Genomic DNA, 19054 nt, shown 5'->3' with positions numbered 1-19054 from the left:
GCTCCCCTCCAGGCATGCGTACTCAAACCAGCCTCATTTGGAGGCTCTATCCCCAGCTAAGCTCACATGCCCACTACCTGCCACAAAAACCTACCTAGCCCACCAAGACAGGCTGCATTTTGCCTATGGGTGGGGCGGGCAATGAGGTATCTGGGATAATAAATATTACAGGGAAGATTCCCCTGCTCTAAACATTTCAACAAGCTAGAGAAAGATGCAAGGTGCTGACTTTGGGAGATACTGCCAGATTGCAGGACCTGAGGTCATGGCTTTCTATCACCTACAGGTTAAACTGGTCCCACTCTAACTCAGGCCTTGCATGTTGAGATTACTTTTAAAGACTTTCTGGAAAAGGCAATCATGAACACTCAGGCTCAGAGTGTGATTGAGCTTGGAGCTCATCCTCCTCATTTTACAGATGAAAAAGTGGGGCCTGTAGAGAGGAGGTGGCTTGGCTAAGATGTTACAATCAGTAACGGGCAGAAACAATGTTATACATTAGTTTTCTCCTCAGCCAGCTTCTACCTCCAAAATTGGAAAGTTAGGGCTGGGGGCAGTGGCTCACACCTGTAATCCCAGCACTTTGGGAGACCGAGGTGGGAAGATGGCTTGAGCCCAGGAGTTCAAGACCAGCCTGGGCAACATAGTGAGACTTTACCTCTACAAAAAAGTTTTAAAAATATTATTGAAAAAGAAAGAGGAGGTTAACAAGGACAGGAGAAGGAGGGAGAGGAAGTTAATAGGACTCAGCTTAAAATTTTTAAAAAATTTCAATAGGTTTTGGGGGAACAGATGATATTTGATTACATGAATAAGTTCTTCAGTGGTGATTACTGAGATATTGATGCATCCATCACCCGAGGACTCAGCTTTTGTCCCTCCTGTCTGTGAGCAGAGGAGGGCAGCACTGAGCTCTGTCCATGGTGCTGAACCTCCCCATCTGGAGTAGCCATGGCTTGCATTTCTAAATACTGTTGGGGTTTCCAGAATTGCAAAGGTGCTACGGAGGATTCAGGGGCAAATTGATGACACAATCCAAAAAGCCATTTAAGTGAAGGTGGCAGAGACTAATTCCAAAGAGATAAATCGGCAGACCGTGTTTCAAGACAGATACCCTTCAAGACCATGGGGAAGGGTACAGTGCACAGTCCAAACCTCTCATTTCTACTCATCGCCTGCATCTGGGCATGACCACCTGACCCTACAATACTGAGATACAAGTCCTTTCAGAGAAGCTGAGTATGAGAAAACAGCATGACTTATACTGATGACTGAAACAGCCAAGGGGGAAACTTTCTAAAAAGGAAGCCACTGGAAGGGCAAGAAAAATTTGGAGCATATGTAACAGGATTTGGGGTGATTTAGATAGGTCCTGCCAAGAGGCTGGAGGTTTGGAATAAAGATCTTTAAAGGTCACACCTCCAAAGTCCAGGATCATGACTGTGACCCTCCTGTGGGTCCCTGGAGTCAAGTTTGGGACAGTATCAAAAAAAAAGATGCACTGTCCATTCCTCCTCTTGTTGGTGAGATTGTATTAGTCCATTTTTGCATTGCTACAAAGAAATACCTGAGGCTGGTAAGTTATATTTTTAAAAGATGTTTAATTGGCTCATGGTGCTTCAGGCTGTATAAGAAGTATTGCACCAGCATCTGCTTCTGGGAGGATTTCAGAAAGCCTACAATCATGGTGGAAGGTGGAAGGGCAAGCAGGCACATCACATGTCAAGAGCCAGACAAGGTGGGGGGTGGTGCCACACACTTTTAAACATCCAGATCTCTCATGAACTCAGAGCAAGAACTCACTCATTACCATGAGGAGGACACCAAGCCATTCATGAGGGATCTGACCCCATTACCCAAACACCTCCCACCTGGCCCCACTTCCAACACTGGGGATCACACTTCAACAAGTGATTTGGAGGGGGGGAACATCCAAGTCATATCAGAGTCTTATGCATTTTCTAGCATAAATCCTTAGATACCCCTGGGATACATGTGTAATGGTATCAGATTTGTGTTAGAAAAAAGGAGCTGAGTCCATCCTGAGCCCCAGACTGGCATTCCTGCTGAAAGAATCTAGAAGCTGCATTCTTCACAAGGCTTGGACTCTTCTCCCTTCAATATTGAGGGTGGATGACTGTGGCTTGCTGGCAGGGCAAATGTTCAGCATGTGTAAACAGACCACATACAAAGAGGCTGTTTTAGTAGGTGATGCACAGAATCCTGAATTTAAGTGGGCAGCCTGCCCACGTGGTGAGGGGCACCTGCCTGCCCTATTGCAGGCTTGATTATCATAACTGAAGTCTCCTGAGGCTGAATTTACACACACACACAGAGCCACACAGCATCCCTGATTCCAGCAATAACATTATGGCACTGATAAAGGAAGGGGTTCCGCCCTGCTAAGCCCTATTATGTTCAGCATTATTCAACACCACCACCTCCTCATCCTTTCCCTCCTCCTCCTCCTCTTCCTTCTTCTCTTTGTTCCTCTTTTTCCCCTTCTTATTCCTCCCTCTCCCTCTCCTCTCCCTTCCTCCTCCTTTCCTTCCTCCTCCTCCTCTTCCCCCTGACACTTTAATATATTTATATAAGTTAACTGGTTGACAACTGTGCATACGTTCCTCTCTCCAACATGTCTATACCCACACTCATATAAACCCTTGGCTGGAAGGAATCATGATGGTCAATTTATCTTTTCTCCGTGTCTATCCTATCCCAGACCACTCTTCTCTTTGAGGGAGGTCTCGCCCCCTGCTTAGTCTTTTGTTACAATATCTAACCATATTTAGTGTTTGAAAATTCCTCCTTATATCTACCTAAAATCCTTCAAGTTATAGGTTAATCCCATACCTTTGTGACCTTATGAACCATTTTTTGAAGGTGTAGAGCACCTTCCTCAGTAGAAGTGGAAAGCAAGCTGTCATTGGACCTTTTGTAATCTGCAGACACACACATGCATTAATGCAATACACCCCTGCTCACACACACAGGGAGAACCTGCGACCACTGGTAACAACAACAAAAAGTCCAAGGACACAAAGGACCCTTGGGAAGGCATCTGACCCATCACCTTGATCTAGAGATATAACTGCCTCAGGGCTTCCTGAAGAAAAGGCTTCACGGCAGCCGAATCCCACAACCTCAAGGAACCCATCTCCAGCCCTTGTTTCTAGGTCTGAAACATGAAACTCCCTGGCATCCCTTAGCCTCCAAACCCAGCCTCCCCAGCTCCCACACTGTCAGCAACTAACACACTTCTCAGAGCCATATTTATATTACAGCAGGACAAGAGAGCAAAGGTGTAATTGAACTCGATTTGATTGAGTGTGACAACTGCACAGTTAGCCACATGTGTCATCGAGAGATGTGAATTGGGGATAGTTTATGGTCAAAAATTCATTTCCAAGGGGACCTGACATCTTCCTCTCACAGACATCCAGACAGACTGACATCAGTGGCAACGTGAGAAGAAGAGACTCATGGACTTGTCTGAGGAAGAGACCTTGTAAGGTCATCTATCGCCCCTGCCTCCATGCAAAACATCTCCCTCTGAAAGGCTCTTTCTCTGCTTTTCTGAAACATTTATATGACACTCTCCCTTACACCTCTTTAATCACCTGCCAGTTGTCTCAGAGCTATAAGCAAGAAAGTGCTGCCTAATATCTAATCTAAACTCTTCTCGTTGCAGTTCCCAACCATTGCTCTAGCTGCACCTTCAGTGCAATGACAGCAGCCTTCTCCTGCCATATCTCCATCCCTGAGTCCAGATACCCTGGGGATGCATCTGCCATGCGCACTCCTCCATTTGTGATACCACGGTCCCCTGACTCTAGGCTTGTTCTTCTCCTCCTCCCTCCTGCTCTCTGGAGTTGGTGGCCTTTTCAGCCCTGTTTCTAAATTCCTTTCTCAGTCTCCAGTGGAAAAACTATAGTTTGCCTTTGGAAACGTCTAATGTTTTTCTGAGACTCTGAGAAGGGACTTCAGGGATTTTTCTAGTCAAATGTCCTCATTTTACAAAGGATGCAACACAGAAAAGAGAGAAAGTGACAAGTTCATTGTCACCTGGGGAACTAGAGGCAGAGCCAGAAATTCCAGTCCTCTTTACAACCCAAATCGTGCCTCCCAGCTCAGAACTCTTCCTATTCACCTTTCCAGGGGTGGTGTAATGTATGTACCAGGTGAACACACCCCTGGCAGTGCCAGAGAGTGGACCTGACACCCCATGAAAAGACCCAGGATGCCTATGGTGGCTGCCCGCAGAGCCCAAGCATCATGGTGGCCATGCACTCATCATGTTCCCTGCCCTGCTAAGCCCCCATTATAAACCCTCAGAGCATTAAGCACTTTTTACTTCATGCAAATGATCATAATTGTAACTAAGTAATTGTAATTAAATAAACAATCGTGTGATTATTTTGTTTAATGTCTTGCTTCCCTCTGCCTGTAAGAGGCACGAGGGCAGGAACTGTCTGTTCCGTCTTCATCACAGTTGCACAGAGAGCTTGCTCCACGAATGTGTTCCTTGGATAAATGAATGAATGACTGAGTGGGAGCCTAGGGAAGTGCGGCCTGAGGCACTTGGGAGCCTGACCAATGTCACACAGATGAAAAGCTGCAAGGCCAGGGGTCCCAGCTTCTAGTCCTGGCCCCAACACTGAGGAGGGAGTAGAGGTAATGTCATGAATTTTCCTTCTCTACAGAACTTTGGACACAAAAAAGGCATCTTAGCACTATGGGATGTATTTGAAGCAGGGGGATCAGGTGAGCTCTTCACATTGGTGCAAGGATTTGATGAGTCTACTTGCTTTCATCCATGCCTTTCTTCCCCATCACCTTTCCCCCACCACCTCTGTCATTAGGACAGTGACTTAAGTCCCAAACTTTGGTCCCAGACACATGGTCTCATTCACCTTCCCACCAAAGCCCCCATTTCTGAGGACAACAGCCCCTATCAATGCTGCCTCCTGAAAGTGTTCCACTAACGGCCGCAGCTGAGCAAGCTTCACTGAGCGCATTAGGTCCTAATGGCAGATGGCAGCTGCCACAGGGTCTGGAAAGGCAGCAATGGTTGGGGAAGCCACAGGTCCAAAGTCTGCAAGCAAACCATATAACTACAAGGCACTGAGCCAGAACCCAGCCTAGGATCCCACATGGAGCAGTCCTGAGCCCAGCTGGGAAGTGGCGTGTGGACCAGGAGACGGGGCCAGCATCACCCGAGCAGTCTTCTTCCAGCTGGAGATAAGGCCTCAGGTTCAATTTCATCCTCACTTTCCAAGGAATGTGAGAGGAGGCACCTCTGCCCATGGGCAACCTGCCAAGAGCCATGTGTGTGGCCTGTTAGCATTGGTGCATGAACTTGTGTAAAGTTGTGAGTCTTCCCTACTCTGAGCCGAATGTCCTGACTTGCTGCAAACCCCACGCAAGAAGGAAATGCTCTCTGAAAGTAGGGCAATGGCCAAGACCCAGAAGGGGCTGTTTGAGGAATCTGTCTAGTTTATTCAGGAGAGGAAAAGAGCCAGAGCCTTGTTTCCCAGGACTCAGGGTCCCAGGGGTCTCGACCTGCTTTAGGTGTCCTCACCACTGACACACACGGACACACACGCAGCAACTATGTGTGCTGATGGGTGTGCTGATTAATTTGATTGTAATAATCACCATATAAGGTATATGTATGTCAGATCATTACATTGTGCATCTTGAATATATACCATTTTTATTTGTCAATTACACCTCAATAGAGCTGGAAAAAATAAAATGTTAAATTTATAAAAAGAAAACCCTACCCTAGGAAGACTGCTCCAGTCTGCCTCCAAGCACTCCCACATTCACTATTGATTTCTTCCTTGCTGATAGCTGCCAGGCCCAGGGTCTGTCTGCAACACAGCTCCTTGGTATGGACAGGAGGAGCCAGAGGGAAAGAAAACACAGCAGGGGATGCGGGGAGGGTGAAGGATCAGGGACCCGGTTCCTGCGTTAGCTGGATGACCTCCACAGGGCAGAGTCCAGGGTCTCACCACCCCCCAAGGAAAGTTCACTCTGCTCAAGTGACCCCTCTCACCACAGGGAATACCCTTCCTTTCATCTGTTACCATTTCTAGGTCTTTCCCCATGCCTGGTCTAAAATGGGCGCTAGAAGCAGCCCCTACAGAGAGGCACCTGGATAGCAGTACAGTCAAGGTTGGCCAAGCTGGAGAAGGAGCCACGTGCCAGGGCAATCAATTACCCAGCCCTGTGCCCGCTGAAGAGCAGAGAGACGTGTGCTCCCCGTTACGCCAGGTATGCCTGGGTAGACATCTGACCTCGTCTGAAGGTGGCTCCTCCACCATCCTGCAGAGCCTCCCCCCTCCACTCCACTCATCCTCCCAGGAAGAACTGACCACATTCTCTCAGTGCCAGAGCCACAAAAGCCACAGAAGGGACATGAGGACTGCCTGGCCTTCCTGTGAAAAAAGCAGTCATCCTTGGAGGTCGGGGTGCTAAATGGTAACTACGGCAGGCAGTTGTCTAGGCAGACAGTCCAGACTCTCCATCCAGCTCTCAGCTTTTCTCTGTCGCCTCTGAACTATGTACACCGACCCCCAGACTCACCAGGCAGAACAGGAAGGGTGGATAGGAATAGGAAATAGGCACTTAGTACAGCAAGAAGAATGTGGCTAGACACAAGGAAGAACTTCCTCACTGTTAGGGGTCACCAGGGTTAAGGACTGATTTTACTTCCTAGAGATTGTACTTTCCAGCAGGCAACTCTTAGAGGGGCTGCTCAATGAGGTGCTTTAGGTCCCCTATGAAAGACAGGCCAAGGGAAGCACTTCAGGTCCCCCATTTGTGGAGGATTTAAGTTCTGAGGGGGCTGGGATCCAGGTTTCCTCTGCATCCAGAGCTGTGTGGATAGAATCAGTAACCAAATTGTCTTTTTTTTTTTTTTTTGAGACACAGGGTCTTGCCCTGTTGCCCAGGCTGGAGTATAGTGCAGCAGCATGATCTTGGTTCACTGCAGCCTCAACTTCCTGGGCTCAAGAGATCCTCTCACCTCAGCCTCCCATGTAGCTGGGAATACAAGCATGCCACCACGTCCAGCTAATTTTTTTCATTACTTGTAGAGATGGGGTCTTGCTATGTTGCCCAGACTGGTCTTGAACTCCTGGGCTCAAGTGATCCTCCTGCCTTGGCCTCTCAGAGTGCTGGGATTACAGGTGTGAGCCACTGCACCCAGCCTCCAGTGCCCAAATTGGACTGGCACAACCAGCTCTAGAGAGAGTCCCACAAACACCAGCCTGCAGCAGGGCATTTGTCCATGGTCCCCAAACAGTGGACCACCTGACTCCCTTCTCTGCAGTGTGCAGCATGAGCAGGGTGTGGCACTGGGACAGACAAACTTGAATCTGGATGTTATCCTGCCACCCAACAGCAGTGTCACCTTGAGGACATTTATTTACCTTTCTGGGACTATTTTTCTCTGTAAATAGGTGTAATAGATCATGTACTCTAAAACTGGATTGTAGTGATAGCTGTATAATGTTGTAAATTTATTAAAAATCACTGACTTGTACACTTAAACCAGGTGAATATTATGATCTATAAATTATACTTCAATAAAGCTCAGGCTTGTTATAAAGAAAAAACGAGAGAATATACAGGAAGCTTTTTTATCCAGTGTGTGAATATTTGCTGAGTTCCTGCTGCACAGGCACTGGGCTCTACCGGCTAAGAGGCTCCATCCAGCATGGTCTCATATGTCAGTTTTGCCTTGATCACCGCAGAGTTGATTGCTTGCCATGTATTCTTTGAGAAGTCACATTCCCTCTCTAGGCCTTGTCTTTAAAATAAAGAGCTGGACTACAAAGTTTTGAAATCTTTGGGAAGCCTCAAACCCCTTCCTTTAAACAGAAGCTTAAGAGAATTCCAGTATAAGAACCTCAATATGCAAGGCAGATAAACGCAGGGTTGCTCTGGTGAAGGCAGGGGTTGGGGCAGTCAAGGGAGACTCTCCCTAGATACCCCTCTCTCCCAACTCCAAGAAAAGCTCCCCTCTCCAGGCAGCTCTGGAGGGAGCCTCATCCCCAGAGGCTACCTGGAAGCCAGGGGCTAGGTGCTCCCTGGGCTCCCTCCACCCCGTGCAGCACTGGACCATTCTGTTCCCTGCAGCCTGCCCAGCAAGGCTGCCAGGCTGACCCTGGACTTCTGAGATACAGAGAATGCCCCCAGGTTCTGCCCTGTGACATGAAGCCCGGCACTCTGGGGGAGCATGCGGTCCTTACCAAGCATTCACTGTGTGCCCGGCTCTGGGCTGGGCTTCACCTAGGACAGTGGTTCTCAAACCTCTTGGTTCTAAGACCTGTTTATTGAGGACCCTCCAAAAGCATTTTCTTATGTAAGTTAGATCCATCTGTAGTTACCATATTCAAAATTAAAACTGAGAAATTTCTAAATTAGCTCAAAATACAATAGTAACTCATTACCTGTTAATACAACATATTTAATAAGAACTATATTTTCCAAGACCGAAAAAATATATAGTAGACGTTTCCTCTAGTAAAATTAGTAAGAAGGAGGCCCTGTTTCACATCATTGCAAATCTCTTTAATGTGTGGTTTACTAGAAGGTAGCTAAAGTCTTATACCAACTTCGGTGTTAGGTCTGTCTGCAATACATTACTTTGATTGAAAGATGAAAGAAAGGCCGGGTGCAGTGGCTCACACCTATAATCCCAGCACTTTGGAAGGCCAAGGCAGGCGGATCACGAGGTCAGGAGATCAAGACCATTCTGGCTAACACGGTGAAACCCCATCTCTATTAAAAATACAAAAAATTAGCCGAGCGTGGTGGCGGGTGCCTGTAGTCCCAGCTACTCGGGAGGCTGAGGCAGGAGAATGGCGTGAACCCAGGAGGCGGAGCTTGCAGTGAGCCAAGATAGTGCCACTGCACTCCAGCCTGGGCGACAGAGCAAGACTCTGTCTCAAAAAAAAAAAAAAAAAAAAAAAAAAAAGAAAGATGAAAGAAAATCGAAACTCACTCAGACATGTAACTGGAAAGGGGAGGGGTATTTAATAAAGCCTTTTCAGATCATTGTGGATATTTTTCTTTGATATGACATCAATACTCCCCAAGTGGTAGCTTCTTAAAGACTGGCTGCAGCGGGGAATCTGAAACCTTGCACTTGGAATGCGTGTTTGCCTCTGTGCATGATTTTGTGACATCATTCATTTATCATTTGGAAGATATTGGTTTGCCGAATTGTGCAGATCTTTCAAATATTGATGAATTTCATTAAACAATATTAACAAATCACATCTATTAATATTCCCACTGACCTTATCACAAAAGTCCTTTTCATAGTAATATGTGTGAGTTTTCCAAAATTCTAATTTTTGCTTGAAAGCTTGAATTTTATCATTGGACGCAAATACTGCCAGTTGTTTTTCTGGAAGTGACAAGCTCACTTCATTCATTTTTGCAAAAATGCCTGCTCAACACACAAGTCTGAATAACTGGAGTTTGTTGGTCGCTCTTTCAGATAAAATGGTATCCCATGGAAAAATGGCTAGTTCAGCCTGCAACTCAAAGAGATGCATAGGTGATGGGCACTGTTCACTTGCTTATTTGAGAAATTATTGTGTAATATTTCTGTAAGAAGCAGAAGTGCTTTATGTGTACTTCTCATTCCATCAGAGAATATTAAAAAGATATGCACTCCAGAATCAAGGTTCAATATAATTATAATCTTTGCTGCTTCATGAAAAGAAGACATTCTTAAGTGAAACTGGCATTTCGTTATTTACCAATTACTTTGCTTAGCAGGTGTGTGGTGTGGAAGAACACAAAGACGGGTGCAGTGTGATACTATTACCTTGATTCACGTTAAGGGGCCAGCAGCTTCACCCACCACTGCTTTAGCACCATCAATGTCAAGCATGGGAATGGCAAATAACTTTATTGCCATCATGAAAACCGCTTTGACCTTATGGACCCCCCCTGAAAATTCTCAGGGACTCCCAGGGACCTGTGGCCTGCATCTTGATTACTGCTATAAGGTAAACTTCACAAGGGCCCGTTCCCTGCATGTTACTGTCTCCATTTTCAGATGAGGACCCCGAAGTTCAGAAAGTTTAAGTAACTTGCCCAGGGACACACAGGCAGGAAGTGGCAGTCTTGGTTTGAACCTAGGCCATCTGACTCCCAGCCATACACACGCTGCTTAGGTTATGCCCTACAGAACATGCTGAGGGGGCCTCTCCTCTGCCCCTTCCCCATTGCCTCACCTCCTGAGGTCTTTGGGGCTCATGATCTACTCCAGGGGAGGCCTGAAGACACCTCCAGCTTTGCAGTGGTGAGGACCTGGGCTTCTATTACTGTCTGCCCCAGGGCACCCCTGCTGCCCTCTACCAGTAGACCTGATGGGGGCGGAGCATGCCTCCCTGGGAAGCCTCAGACATCTGGGGCTGGCTTGCCAATGGCAGGCTTAGTTCTAGATGCTTCCCTGCCTCCTGCAGCAGCAGCCAGCACAGTTCCCAGCATCAAAGAGCTAATCCAATTTCTCAGCTGTGCTTCCCCCCGTCGCCTCCTGCAATGCCAGGATTGATTTGGAACCAGGGCAGCCTTATTAAAGTGATGCCTTTTCCTACTTGTGGGAGAGTCAAACTGGGAGAGGGAGCCCTCCCACAGCCAATTAACTCCATGCTTCCCGCTAACACTGATCCTAGCCACAGCCACCCTTGAGTTTCCTGGGGTTTACCTGTAACTCTTCTTGGCTCCTAGTGGTGAAGATGGATTTCAGTCCTAGGTCTGCTTCCCTCCAAGACCCAACAGCACTTAACCAATAGGTTCTTGTTCATCCTTCCTGCACTCCTAGAGTGTTGCCTGGGTGAACCCCTCTCCTCCTGCTTGCAGGCCTCCACCCCGTCTCCTAATATCCCATCTCAGGCCCTATGACCGGGCCGGTCACTTGGTCCATCTGAGTTGGTACAATGAAAGATCCATGGCAGACAATGAAAATAGGAGGTCAGACAGCCCCAAGAGGGATAGAGGTAAAGACCTGCGCATTTGTTAAATGGGCTTTTCTCCAAATAAACACAGGAGGCAGAAGACAAGGAGACCTCTACCACCCTCAGCCCAAGCCCTTCTCCAGGCCCCCTTCCTTGCAGCCTCACAGCTCTCCTCTAATCTAGGAGTTAAGGTGTAGCAGAAGCAAGGGAGGCCCCACTCCAGAAAATGCTTCCTTTCTACAAATAGCATAAAAACTGCTTCCCCAGTCACTTTGTAGAAGAGGAAGGACATGTCCAACACATCTGGACCATTAGTTCAGACTGGAATCAATGGTGAGGAAGAGAGATTTCTCTCAAACCATCCAGCCCTTAGGGAGCAGAGGTTCTCTGGGAAGGTCTTTGGAGCTCAGAGCACTGGCTGACCTTGGGGAGCACCACCCCTTTGACGCTACCACCCCCCCACACCGCCCGCCACCGCTCCCCCACCCCCCGCCGCCCATACACATGGCCCTACCCAGCTCAGACCTGCACTAACACAAATGCCTCATTTGACTTCAGAGGAAAATGGAGCTAAGAGTAGGAGTGAGGAAGGGAGTAAAAAGAAGGGTGGGGGAAGGAACAAGTGGGGAGGGAGAGATGAAGGTACAAGGTACCCTCTCCTCTCTCTCACATGCACACTACTGCAGGTGGTTACAACCCTCTTCTCTGTTTCTCCACAGCTGAGCAGGAAACTGGGAGAAGAGCCCTTCTCCCCTGCAGCCTCTACCTCTTGGCCTCCATCACCACTCTCCTAACCCCTGCCAAGCCCTGCATCTGATCCTACCTGAGCTAAAGAAGCAGAAGGTCCGGAGGGAGCCTGTGATTTTTGCCTCGGTCATCTCTTACAAATGCGATGGGCTGCTGGGCTCGCCCTAGCCCTGCATCACCCCCAGGCTGTTCCTTCAGTCTACTTGGGTATGGAAAGGGTTAAGCTCCTCCCATCCCCTCCCTCCCTCATCCCATTTCTCCTTTCACTTCTATTTTCCCATCTGCCTAGTGCCAAGCTCACAGTTACAACCACTTACACCCTGTATTAAGATGTATGGAATAGTAATGGGTAAATTCCGTCTCTAATTGCAATATTCCCTAATTACTAAATTCCAGAGCCACCGTATCAACCCAATTATGGGAAGTCGTGCCAGAGTTCTCCATGGTCTGAGGACTCCCTGCCTTACTGAGAGGCACCTGACAAATGCCTCGGGGGAGCTTTCCTGACTCCCCACCCAGCTGCTGTCCTCTCCTGGTCCCAGACTGTCCAGTGATGAGGCCCTTGGGCTTCTAGTTTCTCTGCAGGGGAAGGGAGGAAGTGAAGCGAGATTTGTGATTGAGGAAAGCCTTGTGTTGACAGGCTATCAACCCCTATCCTGGGGTTGGAGAGCATCTGGGAGCCCTGTCACTCTGCACCAGCCACCACCAATGCTCCCAGCTTCAGAACTCTACTTTGGGGGCTGGGGGGGACCCAGAGGAGGAGGAGGAACCACATGCCCTGGCCTTGGGGAGCGCCCAGGCTGATAGAGCAGACACGGTTATTTTGAGTTCCCCTTTACATCCCAGGTGGCTTTTACAGAGTAGGTGCTTAGTGCATTGGAGTGGAACGTGGAGGAAAAGCGGGGAGGAAAGTAGGAAATAAGGAAGGAATGGGGTGCTCTGGCTCAGGCTGAGTTTAGACTCTGGCTACACCTGCACGCAAGGGTTGACTTTTGGGCTGTGAGTCCCATAGGGATCTGACTTCTCAGGTCTGGAGTCTCCGAAGGAGAGAAGCAGTCACACACCCACTAACTTCCATTCTCCCTGCCATTGCAAGGAGCCCTCCTCCCCAGCCCACCCCTAGGACCCTGAATACACACATGTGCACAAACATGCACACACACACAGCTGCTGGGCTTCAGAAGAGCCATTTAATTGCCGAGTTGAAACCTGCAGGGGCTTTTGGTGCTGATGACATCAGCATGCCATCACAGATAGGGCTGCCGAGGCTGGAGCAGGTCTGGATTCAGCGGGGTGTCCCATCATGCACTCAAGACTGCCCACCCTGGGGCCTCCCTCCTTGCTTCAGAGCAGGTGTTCCTAAAGGAGGTGCCAGAGCCCTTATGGAGAGCGCAAAGAAACCCAACACCAGGGAGGGAGAGCTGATTCAATTCCTCCAAGGAATCACTGCCTCATTTTTGTAAAGGCTGCTGCCTGATTTCAATCACCCAGCCTCCTGCTTCTACTCAATGCGTTAGTGGCCTCATCCCAAGGACCCGCACCTGTATTCTCGGGCTCCATTTGCCATAGGTAGAGCTGGTGAGAAGCGGCGAGGAGAGAAGGAAGGATTCTGACCACTCAGCTGCTGTGGCCTGGAAGGCCCCCGCAAAGCGCCTATGATCTGGGGATTTTGAACAACCACACAACTCCTCTGGGCCTTTGCCCCTTCATTGTAAAGTGGGGACAGCAATGGCGTAGCCAAGGACTGCAGTGATGAGAGCTTGACCGCCCTAGTGAGCCGCTCTATCCCGGAGCAGGTGAGCGGGCGGGAGGCGCAGGGAGTGGGGCAGGGAGGAGCCCTGAGGTTCCCTGTTGTGCGGGACCCACACTTACTTTGCCCTTTCTTATGCCTGATGCTTAGTGTTACTGACAGCAAAAGCTGAAATCCTGAGGTCCTCGGCTAAACTGGCCAAAGAAGGGCCTCTCCTGACTTTACAGCAGCAGGTAACCCCCCTTTCTTTCAGATTTGGAGGCTGCTTGACCATTTTAATGGGCCCAGCTACTCACATCCTACTTCCTTAAGTGTGAGGGGCTTTCAGAATCTAACCTCCTTCCTGGCACTCAGCCAGCGGGGACTTTATCCTCAACTGAAAATGATCCAGGGAGGAAGCTTCTACAATATCTACTGCTTGTCTTGGATTTGGGAGTCCTTTTTTATTTTTTGAGACCAGATCTCACTGTCTTCCAGGTTGAAGTGAAGTGGCATGACCATAGCTCACTGCAGTCTTGACCTCCTGGGCTCAAGCGATCCTCCTGCTTAACCTGGTGTGCCACCATGCCCAGCTAATTTTTAAATTTTTTGTAGAGACAGGGTCTCCATATGTTGCCCAGCCTGCTCTGGAATTCCCGGGCTCAAGCGATCCTCCCACCTCAGCCTCCCAAAGGGCTGGGATTACAGGCATGAGCCACTGCACCTGGCCTGGGGAGTCCTTCTGGATGTTTAATTTTAGACTCAGCCTCTCTAGGGGAGGGGGCTGGCAGCTAGGTGTTCCCCTGCCCTCCAGTCTCACATTGACTGTCAGGTCCCTGTGGGCCTGGATCCAAATTTACCCATCACTCTGGCTACTTCCTTGAACTGTCAGTTCCAGAGATGAAAATGAAGGATTGCTGGGACAAATCCTTCCCAGAAATCAAGCTTTGGCAAGAAAAGACTCATTAGGCATAAAGAACTGTCTTCGAGCGAGGGGGATGAAACGCGGGATTGACCACCAAGACGGTGAAGGCAACTCCTTTCCTTGAGTTTTAAGAATATCAAAGGTGGACAGTGCTCCCTCCAGCTGGAGAATCCAAGACAGTGTTCTGTGTGTGGGCAGGAAAAGGAGCACACAGGCCACGCAAGGATGGAAAGCACTTAGTCCTCCCACGCCAGGCACTGTTCTACACGCTTTGCAGGAATTAACCCATTTCATCCTCACCAAGAACAACCTACGTCATAGTTACAAATTTTAGCTCCATTCTACAGATGGGAAGACTAAAAAACAGAGTGTGATTGACTTGCCCAAAATCACAGCAAGTGGCAGAACCAGGATGAACCCTGGCAATCTGGCTGTAGTCACTATACTGCCACTTAGAAAAAAATTTCTGACTTCATGTTTCTCCAATGAAACTATATTATTTATCACAGGCTTCTGGAGCCCAGGAGAAGCCATAACTGAATCCCAGCTTCTCTGGCCCGGCTTCTCTGACCGAGTGGAAGATGAAGAATCAACTTGTTGCCTATGGATGGATTATTCACGTAAGGAATTTAGAACTGCATCTGTCTGGTGGGCCAGGGGCTACTTCTAAAATAACACGAATAGTTATCAGTTCTACAATTCTACCCTGAGAGTTAAGCATCATTACCTCTGTTCTATAGAGAAAACTGTGCAGGCATTGTCAGATCATCCTGTTACATGCTCTCGAAGCATCCTACATACCTTCATAACTCTTGGCACAGTCATGATGAATTCTTTATGTAATTATCTAATTGTGTGGTATGCACTAGATTGTAAATGCCACGAGGGCAAGAAACAGGTGTTTTGTTCCCACCTGATCTCCATTGCCTAGCATAGATTCTCAAAATGCAATAGTGGAATGAATGCAGAACGGATGCTGAGTGGCTCAGTAACATGTGTAGGGCCTGCCGCTGTGCTCACCTCCCCACCCAGAGAGACTACAACAGTGGCACATGGTAGGTACTCACTAATAAAATACTTGTTGCAAATATCAGACTTTGTACTTAGCAGCCCTGGGATTTGAACCCAGGCCTGTCTAGCTCCCAGCCTCTATTCTTTGGTGCTTCGTATTTAACCACTGCACTGAGTGACCCTGCCCCCATTACTCCCTCTGGCTTGCTGTTCCAGTTCTTAAAGAGTATCCCCACCACCCTGGACCTTCAATGGTGGGGATACTCTGCCTTCAGCTAGGACCTGCCTAGATCAGGGAAGTCCACAGAGCAAATCCCCAAGCCAAGTGAAGTAGTGTTTCTACTCATCTGCAGCCTTAATTCATCCATGGGGATGTCTCTGTCCAGGGAAGGGAATGATGGTCATCCTTCCAGCCAAATGAACCCCAACCTCCTCCCACTCTGTCCTCACTGCCTTCTGTCCCCCTGCTTCCAGTGCACTCACTGCCCCTGTATCTACTCTCCCCTGAGAGGGCGGCACAGGCCTGGCGGGGAAGAAAAAGGAGACCCCATTGAGATAGGACAAAGTTCAGATGGAGGCAGAAAGAATGACTAGAGGTCAGGCTTGCCTAGGGGCTGGGGAACACTGGGGTAACCTGGTCCCCAGGGCTTGAGAAGGGCAGGGAAGAGGCTTCTCCAGTCACCGCCAAAACCCACCCCCAGGTGTCCGCAGTATCATAGACAGCCCTGTCACACCTGCCTGGAAGCTGCCTAAGGGTAGAAGGAATAGAATGAGCTCCAGCTGCAATGTGAGGGCAGGCGAGCCCAGACCCAGCTCCATAAAGGGTCTCCCCCGCCCTGCGAGGTCTTCAGCAAGGTACATGCTTTGCCCAGGTGAAACCAGCTTCAGTCCTAAATTGAACCCAGTTGCAAGCTTCTCTAGGCGAAAAGTCAATGTTTACGAACACCAACACTTTTTGCTTCCCCTGGTGATGTTCTGCGGATGTCAGACCCCAAAGCTGAAAAAGAAATGTTCTTGCATAATCACCCCCTTCCCCCAAAAGAAAACCCAAGCTCCCTGGACACAAGCTCCTGGACTGCAGAACAAAGCAGACTCCCAGCAGAGTGGTCTGGTCTCTCTTCCTCCAGGGGACGGTGGGCCAGGTCTATGTGAGGCTATAACCTAGACACTTTCCTCTGCCTCCCTCTCCTCCTCCTCTGGCAAGACAAGGAGGGGAGAAGGTAAGGATTAAGCCCAAGAGGTCTCCAGAAAAAGCCAAGCCTCTGGGGGGAGTCCTAGAGGGTGAAGCCAGGGATCTGCCTGGCAGCCAAGCAGAGCAGAGGCAGCCACCCTGAGGGAAAGGTGGTTCAGTCGGGGTTCAGCGGGCACTGGCCATTTTCCAGGGGCATGGGAGGAGACGGGTTGGAGTTGGACTCCCTAGGCTGCAATGTGCCTGGCGTGGACCCCTGACGCTGACTCACCCCCAGGGCCCTGACACGCTGCAGCTTGCAGTGCCTGCCAGGCCACCGCTCTCTTGTTCCACAGGACCAGGACGCCAGGCACGTCCCACTGCATCACAGCCACCCTGCCCCCTCCCACCTGCCACTCGGGCCCGCCTTAGGGGCACTGGGCATGGCTTTTTTCAGCACCTCTGCTGGTCACAGAGATGTTTCTAGCAGCCCCAAAGCTGGACTTAGTCTTAAGTAGGGAGAGATGGTTGAAAGGATTAAGGGCTTCCCTGCTTCTCACTGTCACCCCCTCTAATGAAGTGCCAGGTTATGGGGAGCCGGATAGATTGGATGGAGGACAATCTATTCCACCTGGGAGAGGCCCCTCAGGGCGGCAGCAGTAGGGGAGGGAGAAGGGCACCCTTTTGCTTTCCAGGTCAGACCCCAGTTCACCTTTCTGGCTCCCTGGGCGCCCCCAGATCCTAAGGACTTCCTCCTCCTCATAAGCCAACCCAACCTGGAGTACCTGCCTACGGGGCCTCTGCCCTTCCCTCCCCACCGCAGGGGCCCCTCCTGGGCCAGCACCTCCTCTGTCCTTGCACTCCCTTCTCCTGCTGCGGGGAGAGCACCTACTCCGCCACCTCAGCCAGGGGTAGGGGAGAACACTGCCCTGCCAGGAGAGACCCCACGAGCCGTGGGCTGGGGGTGTCCTGGAGGCACCTGTGGAATGGGGGGATGAAAAGGGAGGAGGAGACAGGATGAGGGGGCCTGGCTTAGTGGCATGTGAAACGATAAAGCTCCTCTTTTTAGTTGAAAAATAAAACCCTGTGCCCCAGAGGTGGGGGAAGGAACATAGGCAGGGGAAGGGGGCACCCCAAATGGGAAAGGTACATGGAAGAGTCCAGAAAAGGGAGTCGGGCTGTCAGCACCCGCCAGGCTGCGAGCCTAGCCCTGGGGACAGAGCTGAAGCAGGGACGGGGCGTCCTAGGTCGTGCTGAGTCATGAGATTTGGAGAGAGGGGAGGGGCGCCTCCAGCCCCTTCTTGGGCCCCTGCCCCAGCTCCTCGTGCCCGTTGCTTCCAGATGGCCCCTGCAGAGTCTGTCTCCCCAACCTCTCCCTGACCCAGGGTCTCCGGCTCCCAGCGCCCAGACCCCACCCCCCGCCCCACTTCCCACGACGGCGGTGCCAGGGGTCCCCGAAGCTTGAGACTGGGGCAAAAGAACCTTCCTTGGAGACCGCTGGGGCTAGCGGGGGCTGGGCTAGACGCGAGTGGGGGCGTCCCAGGGAAAGGAGAGAGGGACGGGGGCGCAGGGTCGGCCGGTGCAGGGGACGCGTGGCCCGCCCCTCTCTGCAGCAACTCGCGGGGAGACCGCGGGAGGAAATCTGCCCCCAGCCCAGCCCCAGTCCCTCAGAGGAGCCGGCTCCTCGCCCCTCGGGTCCGGCTCCCCGAGACGAACCTTCCATCCGGACGCTTCCAAACTCCCCCAAAGGACGGTGCGGACTCCCGGCCCCCTTGGCCTCAAACTTCCCCAACCCTACTCACCTCTCGGGAGCCAGACCACCCCGTGGCCCCTCGACTCAGTAGCAGGAAAGGAGAAACTTTGAAGAGGGAGGTCCGCGCCGCCACCGGCGGGGGTATGGACTTACCGGAGAGCGACCCGAAGGAGGCGGGAGAGATCCGGGGTCGCCAATGTGAGGGGGCGTCGGACGGCAAGGATGCTGGGCTGGCGACGGTTTCGCAGGGGCGCCCGTTCCCCTGGGGCGCGAAGTCCCCGCTCCACCGCTGCCCCAACTCGGCTCCGAAGTGCCTTTGCCGCAAGACTTGCTGAGCTTAGCAGTCTGCGCCGAGGCGGCAGAGGGAGGGGGCCTGATCGATGGGCGCGCGCGGCGAGCGCTGCAGTGAGGGGAGGAGACCAAGCGGCGCGGGAGGGCGGGGACCTAGGCGGAGGAGGCCCGGAGGAGGCGGAGGGCGGGCCTGCCCCTCGGGACGGGTCTTTTCTGCGCAGCCCCCCAGGCGCTCGGCCCTCCCGCCTCCTGCTCAAGGTCAAGGAGGCGGCTTCCCCAAAGGCGGAAGGGAAAGGGGCTCTATCCTCCCCACCCCAGAGGGCCGGTCTCCTTTGTAGCCAGCTCCTTCTCTCCAACTTCCCGAACCCACTGCAGCTCAAGGCTAAATTATTGGGCTCAGGAGCCCCCCTCCCCATGGCCATTTTGGGATTCCTGAGCCCCTAGC

General features: G+C 50.9%; 1 protein-coding gene across 1 annotated transcript in view; it reads right to left on the bottom strand.

Moving 5' to 3' along the window:
* The window catches only part of SYT2 (synaptotagmin 2), a 122813-nt gene extending 104079 nt beyond the window's left edge, over positions 1 to 18734 (bottom strand). The window contains exon 1 of the mRNA XM_030818640.1: positions 18472 to 18734. The gene's annotated coding sequence lies outside the window, so the exon portion shown is untranslated. The remainder of the gene's footprint in view (positions 1 to 18471) is intronic.
* Positions 18735 to 19054: the final 320 nt, after the last annotated feature.

This window comes from Nomascus leucogenys, chromosome 9 (genome assembly GCF_006542625.1).
Source record: "Nomascus leucogenys isolate Asia chromosome 9, Asia_NLE_v1, whole genome shotgun sequence".
Classification (NCBI taxonomy): Eukaryota; Metazoa; Chordata; class Mammalia; order Primates; family Hylobatidae; genus Nomascus; species Nomascus leucogenys.
This window is presented reverse-complemented; position numbering and strand designations above follow the sequence as displayed.